Source organism: Pleurodeles waltl, chromosome 7 (assembly GCF_031143425.1).
Source record: "Pleurodeles waltl isolate 20211129_DDA chromosome 7, aPleWal1.hap1.20221129, whole genome shotgun sequence".
NCBI classification, from domain to species: domain Eukaryota; kingdom Metazoa; phylum Chordata; class Amphibia; order Caudata; family Salamandridae; genus Pleurodeles; species Pleurodeles waltl.
In genome coordinates, this window is record NC_090446.1 from 771,831,250 (window position 1) to 771,845,993 (window position 14,744).

The 14,744-nt window shown below is 48.2% G+C and overlaps 1 protein-coding gene across 3 annotated transcripts in view; it reads right to left on the minus strand.

Moving 5' to 3' along the window:
- Window positions 1–14,516, minus strand: part of MYOT (myotilin) — a 607,534-nt gene extending 593,018 nt beyond the window's left edge. For all 3 annotated transcript variants that reach the window (XM_069199264.1, XM_069199262.1, XM_069199263.1), the window contains exon 1: window positions 14,314–14,516. The gene's annotated coding sequence lies outside the window, so the exon portion shown is untranslated. The remainder of the gene's footprint in view (window positions 1–14,313) is intronic.
- Between the last annotated feature and the right edge of the window lie 228 nt (window positions 14,517–14,744).

Consider the following 14,744-nt stretch of genomic DNA (forward strand, 5'->3'; position numbering starts at 1 on the left):
TGACCCAGGGCATCCCAGCTAGTGGAGATGCCTGCTCCTCTGGACACAGCCCCCACTTTTGGCGCAAGTCTGGAGGAGATAATGAAAAAAACAAGGAGGAGTCACCCACCAGTCAGGACAGCCCCTAAGGTGTCCTGAGCAGAGGTGACCCCTGCCTTAAGAAATCCTCCATCTTGGTTTTGGAGGATTCCCCCAATAGGAATAGGGATGAGTCCCCCTCCCCTCAGGGGGGAGGCACAAAGAGGGTGTAGCCACCCTCAAGGACAGTAACCATTGGCTACTGCCTCCCAGACCCAAACACACCCATAAATTGAGTATTTAGGGGCGACCCTGAACCAAGGAAATCAGATTCCTGCAACCTACAACAAGAAGAAGGACTGCTGACCTGAAAGCCCTGCAGAGACGACGGAGACAACAACTGACTTGGCCCCAGCCCTACTGGCCTGTCTCCAGACTCAAAGAACTTGCACAGCGACGCATCCAGCGGTTCCAGCGACCTCTGAGGACTCAGAGGACTGCCCTGCACATAAAGGACCAAGAACCTCATGAAGAACAGCGGCTCTGTTAAAAAACAGCAACAAGAAACCAACTTTAAAGAGACTCTAACTTCCCTCCAGAAGTGTGATTCTTCACACTCTGCACCAGACGCCCCCGGCTCGAGTTTGGAGAAACCAGCACTGCAGAGAGGACTCCCGGGTGACTCCAACGACGTGGACACCCTGAGTAAACCTCTCTGCTCTCCCACAGCGATGCCTGCAGAGAAGATCCAGAGGCTCTCCCTGACCGCGACTGCCTGGTAACAAAGGAACCCGACGCCTGGACCAAGCACTGCACCCGCAACCCCCAGGACCGAGAGGAACCACCTACCAGTGCAGGAGTGACCAGCAGGCAGCACTCATCCTAGCCCAGTTGGTGGCTGGCCCGAGAAGCCCCCCTGTGCCCTGCCTACATCGCCAGAGTGACCCCCGGGTAGCTCCATTGTTTTCAATACAAAATCCAATGCACACTTTGCACACTGTACCCGGCTGCCCCTGTGCCGCTGAGGGTGTGTTTTGTGTGCTTGAGTGTGTGTCCCCACTGTTCTACAAACCCCCCCCGGTCTGCTCCCAAAGGATGCATGTACTTACCTGCTAGAAGACTGAAACCATAGCACCCCTGTTCTCCATGGGTGCCTATGTGTTTTGGGCCCTCCTTTGACCTCTGCACCTGACCGGCCCTGTGGTGGTGTGGCTTTGGGGTTGCCTTGAACCCCAAACAGTGGGCTGCCTATGCCCCAGAGACTGACCAAAAGATCCTTCTACAAAGAGCAAATAGACAACAACGCACACAACAGCAAGGAACTATTCAACATCATCAAGGAACTCAACAAACCCAAATCCTGCGCTATCTACCCTCCTCACTTGCAAGACGTCTGTGACTCCCTCTCCCGCTACTTCCACCGTATGATTGCAGACATACATGAAAGCTTCATAACGCCGTCCGCCACCACCACCACCACTGACATGGTCAACCCCACCGCACCCTGCCACACCAACATACTGAGCACCTGGACTCCCGCAAACGATGAAGAAACCACCAAAACCATGAGCACCATCCACTCAGGTTCCCCAGCAGACCCCTGCCCCCACCACATCTTCAACAAGGCCAGCCAAATCATTGCTCCCCAGCTCCGGTCCGTCATCAACAGCTCCTTCGAGACCGTCACCTTTCCAGATATTTGGAAACACGCCAAAGTCAACGCCTGGCTCAAAAAAACCAAAGCAGATCCTGAGGACCTCACAAACTACCCACCTATCTCTCTACTCCCCTTCCCCGTGAAGGTCATAGAGAAGATAGTCAACAAACAACTTTCCAGCTTCCTGAAGGACAACAACATACTCAACGTCTCCCAGTCTGGATTCCGCAAAAAACACAGCACTGAGACCGCCCTCATCGTCTGCACCGATGACATCAGGACCAGGCTTGACAAGGGTAAAACCATTGCCCTCATCCTTCTCGACCTTTCTGCAGCCTTCGACACCGTATGCCACCAAACCCTTCGCACACGCCACTTCAAATCCGGAATTCGCCACAAAGCCCTGAACTGGCTCACCTCCTTCCTCTCCGAAAGATCCCGAAGAGTTCGCCTCCCCCCATTCCGGTCTAAAGCCACCAAGACCATATGCTAAGTCCCCCAGGGATCCTAACTCAGCCCCACCCTCTTCAATATCTACATGGCTCCGCTCGCCAGCATCGTCCGACCCCGCGGCCTCAACATCATTTCCTACTCTGACGACACCCAGCTCATCTTCTCCCTCACGAGGAACCCCTCTACCGCCAAGAACAACCTCCACACCGGACCTCTCGCCATCGCTAATTGTATGACAGCAAGCCACCTCAAGCTGAACTCAGGAAAAACCGAAATCATCATCTTTGGACCCAACAAGTCAGCATGGAACGACTCATGGTGGCCGGCCACCATAGGACCACCCCCGACACCCACCACCCACGCACGCAATCTCGGCTTCATACTAGACTCGTCTCTCTCCATGACCCAGCAAGTCAACGCCATATCGTCCTTATGCTTCAACACCCTCCGTATGATACGCAAGACCTTCAAGTGGATTCCAGTAGAAATCAGAAGAATGGTCACACATGCCCATGTCAGCAGCAGACTGGACTACGGCAATGCCCTCTACCCGGGGACCACGGCTAAGCTCCAGAGAAAACTCCAGTGTATCCAGAACGCCTCAGCACATCTCATCTTCAACCACCCTCGCCACGAGCACATCTCCGCCCACCTCAGAACCCTACACTGGCTACCTATCAACAAAAGGATCGTCTTCAAAATCCTAATCCACACTCACAAAGCCCTCCATGACACCGGACCAGTCTACCTCAACGAACGACTTCCACATCCCGACACGCCAGCTCCGCTCCGCTGACCTCGCCCTCGCAACAGTCCCTTGCATTCAAAGCAGCACATCCGGCAGCAGGTCTTTCTCTCACCTTGCCACCAAAACCTGGAACTCCCTCCCCACCAACCTACGCAAGACTCAGGACCTCCTAGCCTTCAGAAAGCGCCTCAAAACATGTCTCTTTGAGCAGTAGCACCCACCCACCCCAGCGCCTTGAGACCCTACCGGGTGAGTAGCGCGCTTAACAAATTATTGATTGATTGATTGATTGTGTAAGTGCTTTACTTACCTGAGAAACTAATGATTACTTACCTCCCCCAGGAACTGTTGATTTTTGCAGTGTCCACTTTTAAAATAGCTATTTGCCATTTTAACCAAAACTGTGTGTACTACTGTTTTAAATCAAAGTTCTATACTTACCTGTGTGAAGTACCTTGCAATTTATGTACTTACCTAAAATTTGAATCTTGTGGTTCTAAAAATAAATTAAGAAAATATATTTTTCTATATAAAAACCTATTGGCCTGGAGTTAAGTCTTTGAGTGTGTGTTCCTCATTTGTTGCCTGTGTGTGTACAACAAATGCTTAACACTCCCCTCTGATAAGCCTACTGCTTGACAACACTTCCACAAAATAGAGCATCAGTATTATCTAATTTTGCTACTATCAACATCTAAGGGGAACCCTTGGACTCTGTGCATACTATCTCTCACTTTGAGATAGTAAATACAGAGGCAACTTCCTACATTGGTGGATCAGCAGTGGGGTCTAAGACTTTGCATTTTCTGGACTACTCTGCCAATACCTGATCACATGACAAAATTCCAAAACTTTTCATTAGAAATTGATTTTTGCAATTTGACTATTTTTCTAAATGTTTAAAGTCCTGCTAGGGCCTTGTGTAAGTTCCTGTTTACATTTCTTTTGAAGTTTAAAAGTTGTAAAAATTAGGATTTAAGTTCTAGAAGTAGTTTTTAGATTCTTAAAAAGTAATCCCAACTTGTAGAGTGATAATGAGTCACACAGATGAGACAGTGATGGAACTCAACCTCACACTTTATTTGCATCCAGGGATGTCAGAGTTAAGGTCTCTTTGTAAGACAAAAAAGATAAAGACTGGGTCCAACCGTACCAAGGAAAAGCTCAAGAAGCTCTTGACGGAGTTCACAGGGGACCACCCCTCTGAGTTGGAGGATACTCCTTCAGATGGGGAAATTAGTGAACAGGAGGAAGAACTCCCCCCTCCTGTCCTAAATAGGGAGGACAGGGTTCCCAGAACCTTGTCCCCAAAAATCATAGTCAGAGAGCCTGGTTCTTCCACAGGGGAATCCTGTACCTCTGTAAGCATTGAGGACAGCCTCAATGAAGAGGAATCCTGTTAGCCAGGATGGCCAAGAGATTGGCTTTGGAGAAGCAGCTCCTAACCATAAAAAGGTGAAAGCAAAGAGATGGGTCTAAGTCCCATATATGGTGGCAGCAACTTAAATAGGGTCAGAGAAAATACTGACATCATAAAAATGCCCAAAGAGATTGTGACTAAATATGAAGATGGTGATGACATTACCAAATGGTTTACAGCTTTTGAGAGGGCTTGTGCAACCAGAAAAGTGAACAGATCTCACTGGGGAGCTCTCCTCCTTTGGCAATTGTTCACTGGAATGTGTAGGGATAGACTCCTCACACTCTCTGGTAAAGATGCAGAATGTTATGACCTCATGAAGGCTACTCTGATTGAGAGCTTTGGATTCTCAACTGCGGAGTACATGATTAGGTTCAGGGGGCTCATAAATCCTTGAACCAGACCTGGGTTGATTTTGTTGACTTCTAAGTCAAAACAATAGATGGTTGGATAACTGGCAAGAACATCTGTTAAGTAATTGCTTCAATGACAAACTGCTTCAACATCTGGTAGACCTAGGTCCATTTTCTCCCCATGAATTGGGAAAGAAAGCAGACCTCTGGGTCAAGACTAGGGTGACCAAGACTTCCACAGGGGGTGACCAAAAGAAAGGGGTCACAAACCCTCCCCAGGGGAAGGGTGGGAAGACATCCAAGGACAAAAGTAAAGAGTCTTCTAAGGGGCCCCAAAAAATATGCTCAGGAGGGTGGGCCCTGAGCCTCTTCACAGTCCACAAATGGGTTTAGAGTAAAATCTTTGATCCCAAGAAGGCCTGGTGTCACAACTGTAAACAGCATGCGCACTTTGAGGGTGGGGTGGATTTAGCCACACTTGCTGCCTGGCCGTCTAGCATGCAAAAATACAGGCAGCAACTCTTGATAAATAAGAATACAGTAGAAGCCCTGAGGGATAAAAGTGCCAGTGTCACTATAGTGACAGACAAACTGGTTTCCCCAGGACAGTACCTGGCCGGACAGACATATCCAGTCACAAATGCTGACATTCAAACTAAAGTCCATCCCATGGCAATGGTAACTTTAGAATGCGGAGGGATCACTGGCCTGAAACAGGTGGTAGTCTCCTCTGCAATTCCAGTAGAATGTCTGCTAGGGAATTATATGGAGTCCTCAGCATGGGCTGAGGTAGAGCTCAAGTCCCATGAAGCCATGCTGGGCATCCCTGAACTGGTGTGTGTCAAGACAAGGGCACAGAGCAGAGCACAGGGTGAAAAAGAAGTGTTGGAATCTGGAATAGTGGCCCAACCTTCCAAGAGTAAAGGAAAGAAGACTGGGAAAGCAGCTTCTGTACAGCAAAACAGAACCCCTCTTCTCAGGAAGATGTTCTATCCCCTGGAGGAGCTGAGTCATTGGAACTGGAGCCTTATCAGGTTGAGTTCTTGGGCCCAGGGGGTCCCTTAAGGGAACATCTGTGTAAGGGACAAAAGAGTTGTCCCACTCTTGAAGGCCTAAGACAGTAAGCAGCGGAGCAAGAAAAAGGCAATGTCAGTGGAACCCACAGGGTCTATTGGGAAGATGGACTCCATTACACTGAGGCAAGAGATCCCAAACCTAGTGCCACTAGGATAGTGGTAGTGCCTCAGGGGTTTAGGGAGTTCATTCAGACCTTAGCCCATGACATTCCCCTTGCTGGGCATTTGGGACAAACCAAGACTTGGGAGAGATTAGTCAACCATTTCTACTGGCCCAATATGTCCCAGAAGGTTAAGGAGTTTTGCACCTCCTGCATCACCTGTCAAGCCAGTGGTAAGACAGGTGGCCATCCAAGCCCTCCCCTCATTCCACTTCTAGTGGTGGGGTCCCCTTTGAGAGTGTGGGAGTGGACATAGTGGGTCCACTTGAACCTCCCACAGCATCAGGGAACCAATATATTCTGGTAGTAGTAGCTCATGCTACCAGATACCCTGAGGCAAAATCCCTTAGGCCCACTACGGCTCCTGCAGTAGCTAAAGCACTCATAGGTATTTTTACCAGAGTGGGATTTCCTAAGGAGGTGGTTTCTGATGGAGATACCAACTTCATGTCAGCTTACCTGAAACACATGTGGAATAAGTGTGGGGTGACTTACAAGTTCCCCACACCATACCATCCACAAACCAATGGTCGTGTAGAAAGGTTTAACAAGACATTGAAGGGCAAGATCATGGGGCTCCCTGAAAAACTCAAAAGGAGATGGGATGTCCTCTTGCAATGCCTGCTTGGTGCCTACAGAGAGGGGCCCCAGAAAGGAGTAGGGTTTTCCCCCTTTGAACTTCTGTTTGGCCATCCTGTAAGGGGACCACTGGCACTTGTAAAAGAAGGCTGGGAGAGACCTCTCCATGAGCCTAAACAAGATCTAGTGGACTGTGGACTATGTACTAGGCCTCCGCTCTAGGATGGCAGAGCACATGGAAAAGGCAAGCAAAAACCTTGAGGCCAGCCAACAACTCCAGAAGTTGTGGTATGACCAAAAGGCTGCTATGGGTGAGTTTCAGCCAGGGCAGACAGTCACTTACTTAATGGACCTGGGGACTAGCAGGACCCCCAAGAGGGTGATCCATGTTAACCGCCTTAAACTCTATCATGACAGCACAGATGTAAACATGCTGATGGTTACTGATGAGGATCAGGAAGCAAAGAGTGAACCTGTCCCTGACCTCCTCTCCACTGACCCTAAAGATGGCTCAGTAGATGGAGTTGCTTACTCATACAACCTCTCTGGCCAACAGCAAGCTGACTGCAGGAGGGTCCTCCAGCGGTTTGCTGAGCTCTTTTCCTTGACCCCTGGTCAGACACACCTGTATACCCATGATGTGGACACAGGAGACAGTTAACATATCAAGAACAACATATTCAGACAGTCTGGCCAAGTCAAAGAAAGCATCAAAGTGGAAGTCCACAAGATGCTGGAGTTGGGAGTGATAGAGCACTCTGACAGTCCCTGGGCTAGCTCAGTGGTCTTGGTCCCCAAACCTCACACCAAAGATGGCAAGAGAGAGCTGAGGTTTTGTGTGGACTACAGAGGACTCAACTCTGTCACCAAGACAGATGTTCACCCCATCCCAAGGGCAGATGAGCTAAGAGACAAATTAGGTGCAGCCAAATTCTTACGTACCTTTGTTTTGACAGTAGGTATTGGCAAATCAAAATGGCACCTGGAACAAAAGAAAAGACAGCATTATCTACACCTGATAGGCATTATCAGTTTACTGTTATTCCCTTTGGCTTAAAGAATGCCCCTGCCACCATCCAAAGGTTGGTGAATCAAGTCCTTGCTGGCTTGGAGTCCTTTAGTGCAGCACATCTAGATGATATTGCTGTCTTTAGCTCTAACTGGCAGGATCACCTGGTCCCCTGAAGAAGGTTTTGCAGGCCCTGCAAGCAGCAGGTCTCTCTAGCAAGGTATCCAAATGCCAGATAGGGCAGGATACTGTGGTTTACCTGGGACACCTTGTAGGTGGAGGCCAAGTTCAGCCAATCTATCCCAAGATCCAGACTAGTCTGGACTGGGAAGCTCCAAAAACCCAGACTCAAGTCAGGGCATTCCTTGGCTTGACTGGGTACTATAGGAAGTTTGTGAAGGGATATAGATCCATAGTGACACCCCTCACTGAACTCACCTCCAAGAAAATGCCCAGAAAAGTTAACTGGACCTTGGACTGTCAAAAGGCCTTTGACACCCTGAAAGAAGCTATGTGTTCAGCACCAGTTTTAAAGATCCAGATCATTCAAAGCAGTTCATTTTGCAGACTGATGCCTCTGAGCATGGGCTAGGAGCAGTCCTGTCCCAAACCAATGATGATGGCCTTGACCAGCCTGTTGCTTTTATTAGCAGGAGATTACTCCCCAGGGAGCAGCATTGGAGTGCCATTGAGAGGGAGGCCTTTGCTGTGGTTTGGTCCATGAAAATGTTGAGACCATACCTGTTTGGTACTCACTTCACAGTTCAAACTGACCACAGACCTCTTAGATGGTTAATGCAGATGAAAGGAGAGAACCCTAAACTGTTGAGGTGGTCCGTATCCCACCAGGGAATGGACTTTATAGTGGAACACAGACCTGAGACTGCCCATGCCAGTGCTGATGGCCTTTCCAGGTTTTTCCACTTAGAAAATGAAGACTCTCTTAGGAAATGTTAGTCTCATCCTCTTTCATTTGGAGGGTGGTTGTCTAGGGAAATGCCTCCCTTGGCATGGTTACCCCCTAACTTTTTGCCTTTTGTTGATGCCAGTTATGATTAAAAGTGTGCTGGGATCCTGCTAACCAGGCCCCAGCACCAGTGTTCTTTCTCTAAACTGTACTTTTGTTCCCACAATTGGCACAGCCCTGGCACACAGATAAGCCCCTTGTAACTAGTACCCCTAGTACCAAGGGCTCTGTGGCCAGGGAAGGTCTCTAAGGGCTGCAGCATGTATGATGCCACACTGGGGACCCCTCTTCCAGCACATGTACACTGCCTCACAGCTTGTGTGTGCTGGTGGAGAGAAAATGACTAAGCCGGCACGGCACTCCCCTCAGAGTGCCATGCCCTCAACCCACTGCCTGTGGCATAGGTAAGTCACCCCCTCTCGCAGGCCTTACAGCCCTAAGGCAGGGTGCACTATACCACAGGTGAGGGCATATTTGCATGAGCACTATGCCCCTACAGTGTGTAAGCCAAACCTTAGACATTGTAAGTGCAGGATAGCCTTAAAGAGTATATGGCCTGGGGGTCTGTCATTTACGAACTCCACAGTTCCATAATGGCTACACTGAAATCGGGGAAGTTTCGTATCAAACTTCTCAACACAATAAATCCACACTGATGCCAGTGTGGGATTTGTTGAAAAATACACACAGAGGGCATGTTAGAGATACCCCCTGTATACCAGTCCAATTCCTAGTGTTAGGCATACCAGCTCCTGCTAGCCTGCCACAACCAGACGGGTTTCTTGCCACATGGGTTGAGTGCCTTTGTCACTCTGTGGCCATGAACAAAGCCTCCACTGGGTGGAGGTGCCTCTCACCTCCCCCTGCAGGAACTGTAACACCTGGCAGTGAGCCTCAAATGCTCATGCCTGTTGTTACAGTGACCCAGGGCATCCCAGCTAGTGGAGATGCCCGCACCTCCGGACACAGCCCCCACTTTTGTCGGTAAGTCCAGAGGAGATAATGAGAAAAACAAGGAGGAGTCACCCACTAGTCAGGACAGCCCCTAAGGTGTCCTGAGCTGAGGTGACCCCTGCCTTAAGAAATCCTCCGTCTTGGTTTTGGAGGATTCCCCCAATAGGAATAGGGATGTGTCCCCCTCCCCTCAGGGAGGAGGCACAACGAGGGTGTAGCCACCGTCAAGGACAGTAACCATTGGCTACTACCACCTAAACACACCCCTAAATTGAGTATTTAGGGCAAACCCTGAACCAAGGAAATCAGATTCCTTCAACCTACAACAAGAAGAAGGACTGCTGACCTGAAAGCCCCGCAGAGACGACGGAGTCAACAACTGACTTGGCCCCAGCCCTACAGGCTTGTCTCCAGACTCAAATAACCTGCACAGCCACACATATATCAGGACCAGCGACCTCTGAGGACTCAGAGGACTGCCCTGCACCTAAAGGGCCAAGAACCCTCCAAGAACAGCGGCTCTGTTAAAAAAAGGAGACAATAAACCAACTTTAAAGAGGCTTTAACTTCCCGCCACAAGTGTGAGTCTTCACACTCTGCACCCGACGCCCTCGGCTCGAGTTTGGAGAAACCAACACCGCAGAGAGAACTCCCAGGTGACTCCAACGACGTGTACACCCTGAGTCGACCCCCCTGTACCCTCACAGCAATGCCTGCAGTGAGGATCCAGAGCCTGACCGTGACTGCCTGGCAACAAAGGAACCTGACGCCTGGACCAAACACTGCACCCGGGAGCGAGAGGAACCACCTACCAGTGCAGGAGTGACCAGCAGGCAGCCCTCATCCTAGCCCAGTCAGTGGCTGGCCCAAGAAGCCCCCCTGTGCCCTGCCTGCATCGCCAGAGTGACCCCTGGGTCCCTCCATTGTTTTCAAAACAAAACCCAACGCCCACTTTGCACACTGCACCCGGCCTCCCATGTGCCGCTGAGGGTGTGTTTTGTGTGCTTGTGTGTGTCCTCCCTAGTGCTCTACAAAACCCCCCTGGTCTGCTCCCTGAGGATGCAGGTACTTACCTACTAGCAGACTGAAACCAGAGCACCCCTGTTCTCCATAGGCACCTATGTGTTTAGGGCCCTCCTTTGACCTCTGCACATGACCGGCCCTGTGTTGCTGGTGTGGGCTTTGGGTTGCCTTCCCCTCCCCCCTGCCTCCTCCTGCCCCCCCTCCCCCCGGAGACTGACTGTGTAAGAGCTTCACTTACCTGAGAAACTAATGATTACTTACCTCCCCCAGGAACTGTTGATTTTTGCTATGTCCACTTTTAAAATAGCTGTTTGCCATTTTCAACAGAACGGTGTGTACTACTATTTTCAATCAAACTTCTATACTTATCTATGTGGAGTACTTTGCAATTTATGTACTTACCTAAAATTTGAATCTTGTGGTTCTAAAAATAAATTAAGAACATATATTTTTCTATATAAAACCTATTGGCCTGGAGTTAAGTCTTTGAGTGTGTATTCCTCATTTATTGCCTGTGTGTGTACAACAAATGCTTAATACTACCCTCTGATAAGCCTACTGCTAGGCCACACTACCACAAAGTAGAGCATTAGTATGATCTAATTTTGCCACTATCAACCTCTAAGGGGAACCCTGGGACTCTGTGCACACTATTTCTCACTTTGAGACAGTATATACAGAGCCAACTTCCTACAGAAAAGTATTTTATTTTGATTTCTCATACCCTTGAGACTGCAAATGGTAAACAGCAGCATCCACACAGCCGCAAAGTTAATGTTATTAGTAGGAGCCGAAACATCTAAGTTGAAAATTGCCCTTATATGTTTGACAGGCACTTCACAACATCTTCACCATCTTTACTGTGGAAAGATTTTACCTAATAAATATCTGTAAAACGTTCCTTTCATCTTCCATTTATAAACCCCCAGCACCTTGTTACGGTTGCAGCCTCTTGGTTGGCTTCCCACAAGATAACCTTTGTCTCACAGACCACTGCATGATCTTTGCCAGAAGGAACCCTTTTCAGACTATCCCAGCACACCCTTATATGACTATACACCTTTATGGCTGGGTAGTATGGTCATATAACTGGGTCTTGTACCATTTCCATACTTTGGTATTCCTATCTATGATATGTCCATATCTCTTGTCCATGCCCTGCCAAGAAACCCAACCTCCTAAGTCATTGTGTTACACATCCTTGTGTTACTAGAGCTCTCTAAACCACAATGTGATAGATCTTAGTTCCCAACCATGATACTGCCAGGTTTCTGTCATGAAATGCCTCTCCACTCGAGCTTCACCCCAGCTTCTCACTTCCACCCTCCAAAACCTGAGCCTAAAGCCCACGCCTTTCAGTGTGATGCTCCGCATGGCACCAATTCTCTTCCATCCGGCTCACCTGATCCCCTGCTAGTCCTGGACATTGTGGATATTTAAATATTGTTGAATGCAAATTTCTCCTCTGTTTGTTCTGTCTGTGTCTTTCTCGCTCACTAATCCAGACCACAATGTAATCCTCCTGTTCTTGTGCACTGTACTCATTGCCTTTGCAAGCAAAATGAACAAATGTAAACAAAAGAAATTATGCCCTTAGCATAGCAGACAGTGAAAATCGCGACGGGTGCAACTGCACCCGTCGCACCCCTGCAACACCGCCGGCTCCATTCGGAGCCGGCTTCTGTGTTGCAGGGCCTTTCCCGCTGGGCCGGCGGGCGCTCCCTTGGCGGGCGCCTGCCGGCTCAGCGGGAAAGTCTGAATGGCCCCCGCGGTCATTCGGCGGAGTAAGTTTGGCGGGCGGCGACCGCCGCCCGCCAAACTCAGAATGACCCCCCAAGTGGCCTATTTGCAAAAATAATATGTGCAGGGTTCAAACGTTTTTCTTAGGATCCCACCGCAAGTGCTACCGAATTTCAGAGTTGCTGAAAAACAAAGATGTCTAGTCTTGATTCCAGCTCTGGCCTCTTTCTTCACATGCTACACTTCCTGTCTCTTTGTCTCACTCTTGCAGGTTTTTCATGCTTGCTTTCTCGCATTGTCCTTGTTTTCCTATATTTCTCTACCTCCTTCTTTTCCCCTTTGCTACTTTGCTCTCAGTTGCTATTGGTCAAAGTCTGGTAATGACAAATTAAGTCCTGGTCCCTACAAATGAGTCATTGGCCACCACCTCTGACCATAAGGAACTAACTGAACATTGTAAACACTCAAGACTTAACATCAGCCTCTTTGCACCTCAAAAGAATACATACAACATGCTTTTCACAGTGGTTGATGTGAAGGTGGGTACAGTTGTGAAAGTAATTTAAATAAGTAGTAGACTTACAGCTTAGAGTAGAGTACATAAAGCATCATGAACTCTAAAAGTTCATGTAGCAAGCATGGCAGATAAGAGACCCAGGACAAATATTTCATAGATCTGATGCATCTGCTGCATTAATTTCTCATTTATCTTTGGGAAAAAAATGACTTTCACCTGACAAGCTAATACTACAATTAGGCCTACATCACCAAATCACGGTTAAATTAGAAAAGCATTTAGTCCTATTTATTTAAGCAATACTTAAACTGTACTCATTTACTACTGTGAAATTAAGAAACACTTTAACCATCCTCCACTTCTGATGCTGACACATGTGAACTCGGCTCTAAGAGCAGCATATGATCTTTAAAATTAAAAGGACAATGTGTAATAAGTTTCTACTCACCTTTGTTATTCACTGAATGGGGACTTGGGGGGCAGCTGACTACAGGGCGGTCTGCCCCCGGGCTAATGTGGGGAATGGAATAGTCCAGTGACTGCTCCTTGGGCTATAATTGGGCTACATGACCATTTATACGGCCATTTTAGTTCGCCAGCCACCATTTTGTTAATAATTAGCATGGTGGCTTGCTGTAGTGTCAGGATCTGTTTTTCCAACCCGTCCTTCCCAAGAATAGGTGGCAGGGAGGTGGGGAGGATTCCCCTCCTTGATAAGGAGGATTTGACAGGTTAGTTTTCTTGAAACAGGTGTGCACGGAAGGAATAGTGTATGGTTGTCGCTTGAAGCAGGTGCATAGGCCGTTTGTCAGAGAATTTGGCATGGGTTAGCCAAGTTTATTGTTGTTGGCATCGGTGATCCAAGCGGAAAGGAAACAGGTAGGCAAGAGTATGCCTGGGTAAGGCAGGCAGTGTAAGGTTCAGAAACAAGTTAAATTAGTTACAGGTTTAATAGCTGCAGTTAAATGGGATAGGAGGTTGAAAGCCTCAAGGGAGGAAGTTTAACCCAAATCAGGGGGTAGAGCTTTGCAGTTTAAGTTGCGGGGGAAGGCACCTTTGTAGGAGATGGGGGAAGAGAGTAATTTAGGTAATCCAATGTATATTGAGATTTTAGTTGTGTAAGGTTTAAGGCCAAGCTCTATGATGTGATGTGCACCTGTTTCAATAATGCAGCCTTTTTCACACAACAAGGTGTCAGTTGTCTGTGCTGATCCCCACCCCATTTCCCCAATGGCACACTTTTTAACACTGTAGGCGTTAATTGGGTTGGCCTCCGGGCGCAGAGCTGCATTCCGCATAGAAATAGTTTCCTCACTGAGGTCTAATTTTACCGACATGGGTTTGAGAGGAGGAACAGGTGGCAACCAATAAATCAACTGTCACGTCGCACGCTCTTAGCAAGTAAAACTTAAATGAGAATTTAAAGAAAGCAAACACAAATATTTCAGTTACTCCATTCCGTGATTTGCCAAAGCAAGCAAACTGGAAAATCAAATTTCCCTGCTAAATGAATGGGGTATGCCCCGCATTTGAGCGTTCGTAGTCTCAGATTAAACGTTTTATTTACACCGAGTTCCGAACGCCCCGCTTCATTTCCTCCGCCCTGAATTAATGATTGAATCACGTGCTGGTACATACCTGGTACTTTTCGTCTAATGTGAAAACAATTCTCCTCAACTCTCGGTGCTGCTGGGCGTGAGACAGGGCGGCGCGTGGCAGAGGGTATTCCCTGAACAATCCCAAATATACAGGACACGGAGTAAGCATTCGAGCAGGGCTCGACATGGTCTGAGACCCAGCTCGCTGCAGTCCCCTATTCAGCTACCGGGCGTCACGCTAATGGCCAGGAAGTAAATCAAGCCCAGTGATCTCACAGTGCACTCGGATTTCTGTCTTTTTGCCAGCTGACTTCAGCTCTCTATGTAGGAAAGTACTAAACATAAACAATATATTCAACTATGTACTTTATTTTGAAAAGTACACGGACGTGTTAAACAGATACAAGAAAAATGATATTTATGATAAAGTCTTAAAGCATAGGCCCATGGTCCATGTTCTGTTTGACTCTT